This window comes from Atta cephalotes (assembly GCF_000143395.1).
Source record: "Atta cephalotes unplaced genomic scaffold scaffold00021, whole genome shotgun sequence".
Taxonomy (NCBI): domain Eukaryota; kingdom Metazoa; phylum Arthropoda; class Insecta; order Hymenoptera; family Formicidae; genus Atta; species Atta cephalotes.
In genome coordinates this window covers 3,504,908-3,515,545 of record NW_012130085.1, presented here as the reverse complement: position 1 = coordinate 3,515,545, position 10,638 = coordinate 3,504,908, and the positions used below count along the sequence as shown (strand labels likewise).

The window sequence follows — 10,638 nt, the reverse complement described above, 5'->3', positions numbered from 1 at the left end:
AGAGAGAGAGAGAGACAAAGGATCGCGTACCGGATATTCGACGTTTAACGATGAGACGCGTTTAAAACGCGTTCAAATGACGTGACATTTCGCTCGCGGCGATCATCTTGCTCTCGTTTTCTGAGCAGTATCCGACGAAACGTGCCGATCATTAGAAATATGAATCAGGTAGAGCGCTATCTATTAGGATCAAAATTAGGATCAAAAATGTAATGTCGTAAAACGCAACACTTATTCACGGCTTGTGTAATAAATTACATTGCGCAACGAATATTTTTGCTTTTGAACGTTTTATATCGATTGCTATTCATAGCAATAAATCTGCTACAGAAATCAATAAATCTACGCCGTAATCTATATTAATATAGTTAGATTTAATTAAAAGTTTTTCGTCGCGTCAAATTGTCAAGGTGCTTTGCGGGATATCATTATGAACTTTTTACTCTTTTTTTAATTATTATATAGTTATTATCACTAACATTATCAATTAATTATAGCGGCACATGTGTCAACCCCCCCTACCGTTTAAGCATCTGCGTCTACATTGCATTATATATAATGGAAAAATCTTTTATGAAATCATATTCTCAGTTATCTCCCGATAACTTATCTATATTATCTTATTTCATCTACGGGTTATTAAAGAATCATAATTTTCTTCTCTCGTGCTACGTTCTCGCGAATTATCCATATTTAAATGTCACACTTAATTTACTTTAATTATGCATGCAAAAATGCATAGTAGTAGCTGCTTATGCAAAGACTAAAAAGTCAGGTATTATACATACGTCCTTAATGTTTTAATTATATAATCACAATGTTCTAAATATATTTCCTCATCATATCTGTTATATGACTGAATGTGACTACAAAAACGGGATCTGTTAACTAATTCGATCGAGCGTACTCAGATTAGACAGACTAACAATAAATCACTTCAGGTCTTATCTCTTCTTGTTTTTTTTTTTCATACCAAGCATACGGGCTAAATTTATATAGATCGATACAAGCCGCAGCATCCAATAACTTGTTCAACGTTATTATTCCTCTCCGTTCCATCTTTTATCTACATCTAATATACTCGGAATACGAGCAGAGGAAGGCAATAATATCGAGGGCAGCTGGATAAATCGAGAAAAGATATTTATTTCGATCGATTTCCTCGTGAAATGGGGTGCGCCTTATTTGCGTCGCTCCTCCAACGTTCGCGGTCGGCGGAAAGAAGCGACGCGTGAATTACGGGGAGGGTTGTCTCCTCTCCACCCCATAAATCTGGTCAGCGGACGGAGGTACAGGCGGGCGGTCGGGCGTCTCTCTATCCCGAAGCACGATGTAGACAGAATCTCGACTTACGCCCCAGCATCGGCCACGGCAGCGAGTCCGTAAATCAGTCCCGGACGAGTTTCTCCATGTTCTGTTTCGCGGCGAGATACGCCACTCGATCTTAAAAGCGTACTTTCCCCGTGATTCTGCGATATATAGTTGCGTGTATTCGTTGAACATTGTGTAGATGGCTCATGGAATCTATTATTTTGATAATCATTTTCCGAGATTAATTTCCATGTGATGATTCCTTTATCGTCAGAGCAATTTGAAATTTGGAAATGTAGAACGTTCCTCGGCAGATTTGTAGAAGCGTCACGAAACGCCACAGCGGATGTCGGCACATCAATGAACGATCGTCTTGCGTCTGCGTCCTTCGGTCTGGTTTCGGCAAAGGCTTATACCTATAACGCCGTTAGCAGATAGTAGACAAGATCTGGCTTCAACTTGGTAAGGTGAATCTTCATTTTCGACGCTGCCAGCCGCCACGCACGGAGCTGGTTCCTTGGTAATTATTAGTCCATCAGCATCTCTCGATGGCCACATGGCCGTGTGAGAGGTAAGAGCCGAGCTGGTCCCAACGCGGACCATCCTCGCTACGCGAGACCGCCCTGTCATTATCCGCCCCCGTGAGGCCCGTAAGGGCCCCCATTTCCCTTTCAACCCCGTCTCTGCCAATCAACGATCCATCATCGAGAGATCGGATATCGGCTACGTCGATCTATCGCGCCATCGAGAACGACGTCACGATCAGTAGTCAATCGACGCTAATCATTTTTCAACGACGCCGAATATCCATATATTAGTGTCGAATTAAACGCTGTCTATTCTCCAAAAGTATCGGGACGCACGATTCATCTTCATGGTCCCTCAAGGGGGGGAGGGTTCACGTTTACGCGTGCGGACGCAATAAATCTAGAGAAACGCTCTCGTGCGGGAATCTGAAAACGAGGAAACTCGATAGCTACTAGCAACTGCTTCCACGCGCGCGGCCCAACGCCATTTGTCCTTGCCGCGAGCGTTAACGCCCGTCTTTGGTTCTGTTCATTGTAAAACATCCCTTTTCGCACTCCCCCCCCCCTTCCTCCCCTCTGCGCCCATCGCCGTCCTACTCCGTGATACGCAAGGGCGTGGGCGGGTCGCACCTTTTGTGCGCCAGTGGCACGCGATGTACGCATAATCGCCGTCAGGATTCGTAGCGGGTGGCGACTGATAACGTCCCCTCGTTCTGTGAACCTATTCCTTTCTCACCTTACGTCCATCTATCGATTACTCGGAGCGTCTATTTCGAGAGTACCATTTAATGTAAATATTATCTGGATTATGGGATATGATGGTACGAAATCACGTTGACCGCAGATGGTTTTTCTAACACAAAATATTGGGTTGTCCGCAAAGCCGACTAAGCTATATCATTTAATAAATGTATACTAAAATTTAAATCTTCTGCGTTTCAATTTTCCTTCAATATCGGCACGAACTTTCCGGACAACCCAATACACCGAGAATCGTGAAAAAATCAGATAGAACTGCGCAGTAATGTAATTATATCAGACAAATTTACGTTATTTGCGATTTAGAAAAAAAAACAAATCAAGTATATTTAAATTGGAGCATGGAAGGAACGATTTTGTTGAAAGATCTAAAATTTTGCTGCATATAGATTTGATAATAATTGTGTAGACTACTAAAATAATTTTTGTTGGAAACTTAAACTGATTGCTAGAATATCAAAATTTGTATAACATTGCTTATTATTTTTTAGTTTCCAATTATTTTAATGTCCGACAAAATTATTTTCAGATCCACAATATATCCAGCAAAATTTTAGATCTCTCAGCAAAATCGTTTTCATGAAGAAAGTATAATAGAAACTATTGTGTACGTATTTCTATTTTATCGGGCGTCAAATATTTCGTTGGTAGGATCAAAAGTTACTTCGTGATTTTAGCTTTACGAGATATTCGATGAAAATACATCGAGTCATAATACATCATCAAACTTGACGGTATTCTCTTTGAACAGATTTTGCGACCATTTTGTCACCGAACTCCATGAGATATTACATCTAAATTACCCAGACCAATCTCGAATGCGACGAAGGCGATCGCTCGCGCGCCCGGCTGGTCGAGAATGGTTATGAATGGACCACGATTAGCTGGTCGCCTCGCCGTAGTGGCGCCGTACCACGCTACGGACTTCTTCTTCCATTATGGAAAATTAGATCCTAATGCGACCTCGACCCGTCGCTCGCGTCTTCACCGGCCATTGGCGTAGGAAGGTAAAGCACAAACGCGCTTCCATGCAGCGGAGAAAAACTGCGGCGTGCTCTAAAACTGCATACCTACTTAAAAATAATATTCAGGAAATTTAAATTTCGTAATTCACATAAACAAACTCGGCGAATCGTTTTTTAGTGGTAGAATTAAATTGTCGTTTTGTACATTTGATCCGTTGCGTTAAATTTTAAGAGAAATCCGGCTCTCCAAATTACGCCAATTATGAAATTCTTAGCAACCGGTTGGCCTCTCGCGATGCGGTTTTATAGGCATGGTTTAATCACAGCCACGACGCAAACCGCTATAAAAGCGACTCGTATCATTCGCCATGTGACGAAAAAAATTTGCGGTAGCCTAATGACAACTCTCGTCTTAATTCTCGAATCGTTGACGCAAGATGTGCCCAGCTTTTATTTTTCTTAGATAATTCTTAACCAGATCTTACGAAAATGTTAGTCTCCAACTTTTCTATATATTTATCGAGTCCCCGCAGCAATTTATCTCTTCAAAAATTATAAAAATGTTCCGTTCGAATGAATACGCCACTGAAAATATACTTCTCGAATGTGTTCCGTTTTATAAGACGGAGCCGATAACATTTGAAATTCAAACCGCACGATTAAAGTCGCATTAGCTTCTTGCGCGTGTTCACAAGGTTCTCCTTGCACAACTTTGATATTTGCGATTTTAACAGTCGCCGTTCTCGAACTTGCATCGCCTATCTGCGTCATGCATGCAGCTTGTTTCGCAAAACCAAAAAAGCACGAGTAAATTATGAGCTCGTATCTTCTTTTTTGCATATAATAATTGACGTTCAACATAGAGGTACGATTAAGCAGGTGTCGAGATGGATGTTATTGCGAGAAAGTTCTTAAATCTTGATTCGTGATGAGAAAAATATATGACGACGTTTAATTCAATCAGTTATTAAATATAGTCACATTTTATCTGCAAATGTATTCAATGTATTCATTAATTCATTCTTGCTAATAGATTTTATATATTTACTTTTTCATTTTAATGATGCGATACGTAATATACAAATATTGATATATTTTTTTAATCTGCGATATGGTAATTAATTTAAAGTTATTTGCTAACTATACTTAATATTATTATTAATACTTAATATTACTATTATTATTACTATTATTATATATGACATTATCGTTGACTGTATCGTAGATCAAATATTAGTATCGATTTCTCTGCTGCACATAGCTGTTGTAATGTAGAGCGAGAAATTACGCGAGTTTGAAACCAATTTGTAAAATTATGTCGTAACAAGTTAACGCATGAATGCACATATAACGAGTGATATATCAAGTGCTGTAAATTAAATTTATCATATCATGCAAAAAAATAGGTCATAATATATTTTATCTTATTAACTTTTCCAAAAGCATAAATAGATATAAAATATCATATTTCCATTCGATGATACCCGAGATGATATCACAACAACAATACTATAATTCGACTATAATTCGATAAATAACATACATTTGTGTTCCCACAAATACATGTATAAAATTCTATTCGAAGTATATATAAAGATTATATGAAAATATATAAAATCATATACGATTTAAACAGAATGGAATACATAAGCTATACTACTATAAATTATATAGAATTATGTAACCACAAGGGATACTATCGCAGTTGACAAAAAATCTTTATCTCAAGCTAGAAAATTCAATCTTATATTTTACTTAATTGCATCAGCGACTTAATGTCCATTAAGAGAACGATTGTAGGAAAGAGAATGGTACAAAATAATTTGCATGTAATTTCCTGAATGCGCAATGCATTAAGAATAATCCTGAATGATAATTTCTGAACAAATAGACTGGAAAATTTAAAAAGCGATTACGAAACTATAAATCATCAAATACAATCGCTATTGCGTGGCGAGTCTAATGTATCTCTATCCCCAAAATATATTCAGGCAAAATGTATCCAGATATCTTCGTTCATCCCCTTTACTTCTTAATTCGAGACACGCACACGAGCGAACAGCGCGGAAAAGACCTGATTAATCGATTACCCTCGATTTCAATCGTCGCGTATATCTTGGGCTTGACGAAGATTGGGAAGACTTGACGTTACATCTGATTCTCCGTCGCGCGTATAGGCATTTAAATAACGACGGGGCGCGTAGTATACCGTTATGTCAAACTATGAGCTCGCGAGCTCGCGAAACGATACGACTCGGAGTCACGTAAAACGGTGAAAGGGGAAGCGAGAGAGCAAGCGGGGAGGAAGGAAGGAGTCGAAGCGAGAGGCTCTTCTCGCTTCTATACGTCGAGAGGGCACCACCAAAGTCGCCGCGCGTGCCTCCTTCCAGCGACCACGAGCTGCGCGCGCATTTCACGGCTGAATTATCGGCGGGAGGCCGCGGAAGGGATCGTGAGCGCGACAGAGAAGCTGAAGAAGCGGAGAGGTGGGACCGAGACAGCGTACGGCGGCGAGGATGCCCTGTGAGGTGGGTATGGAAGTGGGGGAGAAGCTCGCGGATCGCGGGAGAGGAGGTGAACGAAGTCGAGGAAACCAGGCAGAGCACGTAGGCGGTGATGGGCGGTGACGGATTCTGGTGGGGCCCCGCCTCGCGGACCCGACCCCTTTTTTGCCCGGGGGCCGTTGAGTCCTGGATGTTTCCCTACCACCTAATATCCCCGCGTCTGGTTGAGACCAAGTTGTTCGGACAGTCGGCAGTCTGTCACGGGGCGAAGAACGGGAACCACGGTAATCCCGGCCTTTTCCACGGAGAGCCTTTTTTTATCCGAGCGACGATCAGTCGCGAGTTCCGACACCGAAACGCGTTCGATACGTGAGTCTGAGACACGTTCGCATCGTCGTTCGATCCCGTGATCTCGAGTGCAGTGCGTAAACGTAAGCAGCTGGACAGAACAAAACTCGGAGGCGTGAGAGGGACTTTCTTACTGTCTGGTGTGACTTTAATTCCGCGGTGCGCGAATCACCAACGCGCGGGTCACCAATTACGACAACTCCGGGTCGGCGTCGAGATGCTGACCGATATGACACCGGCGGCGGCTGGTCAACTCTACCCCCAGCTACAATCTATCGCGAAGTCGCCGGTGCACGGGCACGTGGTGAGTCTCCGTCTAAAGTCTTTCGTCTTCCTCTCTTTTCCTTTCTTTCAACGTTGTGTGGGTCATATTATCGTATCACCCGATCGCTCGATTTTCCATCAAAATCCGCTGCTGCGACGTGTCTTGATGTGTGACGAAATTTGTATCTATCATCATCATGACTCGTGGAAAAAGATCTTTGACATTAGTGAAAGGAACCCCCGTCGCGACGAGTTAATTTTTCGGTCGAGTTAGATCTACGATCTCTTCCGAGCAAAAGCGAGTTCTCGAGTTTCATTGGGACGTTAATCCCGAACTGAGATCTTTACCCCAGCAGGTAGAGCACGATGCCAAAGATTAGCTGCTACCGTCAAATCCTTCACACCTTCGATAAGATCACTGAGATTTCCTCAAAGGTGTACTTTAACAACTGCTTTGGTCGCCGACCACTGCTATGGTCATCTCAGGCGTCATCTTTGATCTCCGACGTCAATTTGCTGGTGGACTTTGTCTTCGAATATATTACGAAGGAAAAACGTTTTATGCACGAGTTATATTTGAAGTTGAAGGAAAAACAGTAAATTAAATAGTTAAAGTTGATAAACATTTCATGTAATTTACGGATGGATGCTGCGTAACTAGACATTAGCAACAAATTACTTTGCTATTATTTATAATTGCTACAATGAGATTCGATTATCTATATACAAAAACTATGCTTTATTTAATATATAATCATATATTATGAGGTTTTTATTCCAACGTGCAGGAGTGATAAATGAGAAGGTTGGTTATTATCTGTAGCATAACAGGTATATATTTAGTTATTCATGATACATCTGGAACATTAGAATGAATATAGCAATCAATATTCTGTAAACCGTATCATTTATTTATATAATATATCAATTGAATAATCAAGATAAGAAAACAAATCGTAATCGAAATATTATGATGTATTACGTTATAAAATAATTTATCATTAATACATCAGCTTTCAAACTTTTTATCAAATAATTGAGCGATCGAATAAAATTTATTTGTGCAATTAGTTTTAAATGTCGACATCAATATGAATAAAAGAAGACATGCGACAACGTTTCATTCATTGTTATTAATAATAATTCTTACATTATTTAATGATTAAGGAAAGGCAAAGTTAAGGAAAGGCAAAAACAGAAACGCATTGAAATATCAACTATTTGCATAAATTGTAAATTAGCAAATGTTTGATATGAGCGCGGTAACCTTTAACGTGTTTTATGAAGCCTAAGTGATCAATGTTGAATGTGTCAACGTTGAGAAAGGAGTAACTTAATATTACGCAACGTCATATCGCGCGATTGCAAGAGTTTTGCAATGTACGCTAAGATCTTGATCGAGAGTTAAATGATAGAGATTAAACGATTCTTTACAAATTCAAGGAACCGCCTATGCGGAGAAACAAATAGCCGTAATTTTTTATACATATGTTAAATATCAATAATCTTTTTTTCGGTGATCATTATCAATCAATATTAGACTTTATCTTAAATAAAGATAAAACGATTTATCGTGTTGAAAATATATATGAGTACCCATATGAAATTTGTGAAGTCGCCTTTCGGCATGTAACGGAGCGACACGTTGCAAGTTGCGTTACGGATCAGATGCGAAATATCGGAGATAATCTGACGATGATAAACTCAAAGTATCCTTCAGCTTTCGCGACCGTGGCCGGACAACATGTGCTCCGCTCGTTGCTCGAAGCTCTTTATTTTATGACTCGGCAGGAAGGACGACGGCGGTCGTCGTGCGGGCCCTGCAAGATGATTTACGAGTCGACGTAAAAAAGTAATTAAATCCCTGCCGTCAAAAAGGAAGGCGTGCGCGCGAGCGCGAGTATTAATTAAGTCAGGCAGAAAGTTTCCTGTGTGCCGCGTCGAGTATTAATGTCGGCGAAAAGTCGCATATCTGTCGATGAACATTGCGCGGGCGCTCGAAATCGTCCTTCAGACTGATCCAACTTCCGGTCTGGCTTTTTGCGACCTCTCGTTACCTCGCACGGTTCTCCATCCTTGATTCGCTATTTGTTTTTCGATATCCGCGCTTCCCCCGTCTCCATAATGGCGAACCTGTTTTCGCGTGATTCTCGTAGCTTGCCATCGCGTCATCGTTTGAGTCTTTTTTGCAAGCGGCCCGTTTTTTGCATCTCTACGAGATTATTCATAGCATCGACGATCCAGATCGTTTTATAACTCGCGCTTGTGAATAACCGTAAATTCCAGATGAAGGAAATTACAACGCAAAAGAATTCGAATAAATTCGTTTCAGGGAATCGAACAGACAATTTTCATATACTGCATATACAAAAATATGTATTGAGTATTAGAAGCATTCACAACCAATTTTTTGTTAGAAAGTAATGGTTTTCTATCGCGCGCGAGAATCCTTTCAGAATTTTTCCAGCTTCTCATCGAGAAGAAAAATCATATACCAGGTTTCATCTAAATCGGAGATGTCCCGTTTTCCAAACTACGGCCACGTTCCTTTGCCAGTGTCGAGCTACTCGATCCGAATGTATCGAGTGTCCCTCGCACAATAGTCCTTGCGCAAGGTTCTCAGGACTCAAAAGAACTACCCTACCTGTGTATCCGAGGAGCCAATTATTTGTCCGATCTCCTTTGTGCGCCGGAGGAATCCACTTGACAGGATGCGTGGGATGGAAACGCGATGCCTACTTCCTTTCGCCACCCGATCTCGCCAATAGTATCTACTCTCCTCCGTAAGGGTCTTGTCTCTTTGTTTCTTTCTCTTCACCCTGTCTTTCTCTCATGTCGTCAATGGAGGTCCTTAAAGGGCCATGAAACTCCTCGATAGTGCATCGGTGAATGGAACGCGACCTCTGCGTTACGCGTCGATTAATACGCTCGACTTAGCGCGACGAGAGGAATAGAAGCGAACCTCATCGCGTTGTCGTGCGACGTTAACTCGTCGTTTACACGCATACGCACGTTCTCCCTCTTTTTCCTCAGGGTCGATTGGATGAGAATGTCAACAACCCTAGTTTCGACGCGCGACGTTTCGATCGTAAACTTTCAACTTTTTTCAAGCAACGCAATACATCTCGAACATTGCATTACATTCTTTACTATCGACGGTAAAATTTTTACATTGTTATGTAATTAAATTTTCACGATCGGAAAAAAATCTTCAAATAAATCTATATAGCTATGATATTTATCTGAATAAAAGGGAAGAGGAGAACGATACATAATGTATGTGTTTAGGAATATAAAGATATGTTACTTTCTTACTGCTCCAATGTCATGCATAATAAACGTGACACACGCAAAACGGCACACGCTGAACCTTCGTCACGTTGAAGCTATACATGAAACTACCTACAAAACTTGGAGAGAATTTTCTTGGTAAAGTTATATATCGGCACGCTATATTGAAAAGACGTGAATCCGAGGGAAACCAGCAAACGTGTCACGCTATGAACGACTCAGCGCGATGCAGCAGCATTGTCTTTCTAGCGATCGATTCCGGTGAGTCATTAATAAATTAATACTTCGACCGATGAAGCCTGGAATATCCCTGGAACCGAGGAGTTACTAATTCACGAACGACACCGCCGCGCCCCGTCGCTCTCTTCGTTGACACAATATCTTTATTTCCAACGGACTACGCTACTTCCGTCTCCTCTCTCTCTTTCTCTTTCTCTCCGTAATCTCATATTAAATATTTTAAAAATTCCGTTCGAGAATACAAACTTGTAATACTGACGCATACAAGTACGCGCGCGCGCGCGCACACACACACACACACACACACACACACACACACACACACACACACACACACACACACACACACACACACACACACACACACACACACACACACACACACACACACACACACACACACACACACACACACACACACACACACAC

General features: G+C 41.2%; 1 protein-coding gene across 1 annotated transcript in view; it reads left to right on the top strand.

Annotated features, from left to right (window-relative positions):
• The window catches only part of LOC105619400 (transcription factor Sp9), a 40,361-nt gene that overhangs the window by 1,099 nt on the left and 28,624 nt on the right, over positions 1-10,638 (top strand). The window lies entirely within an intron of this gene.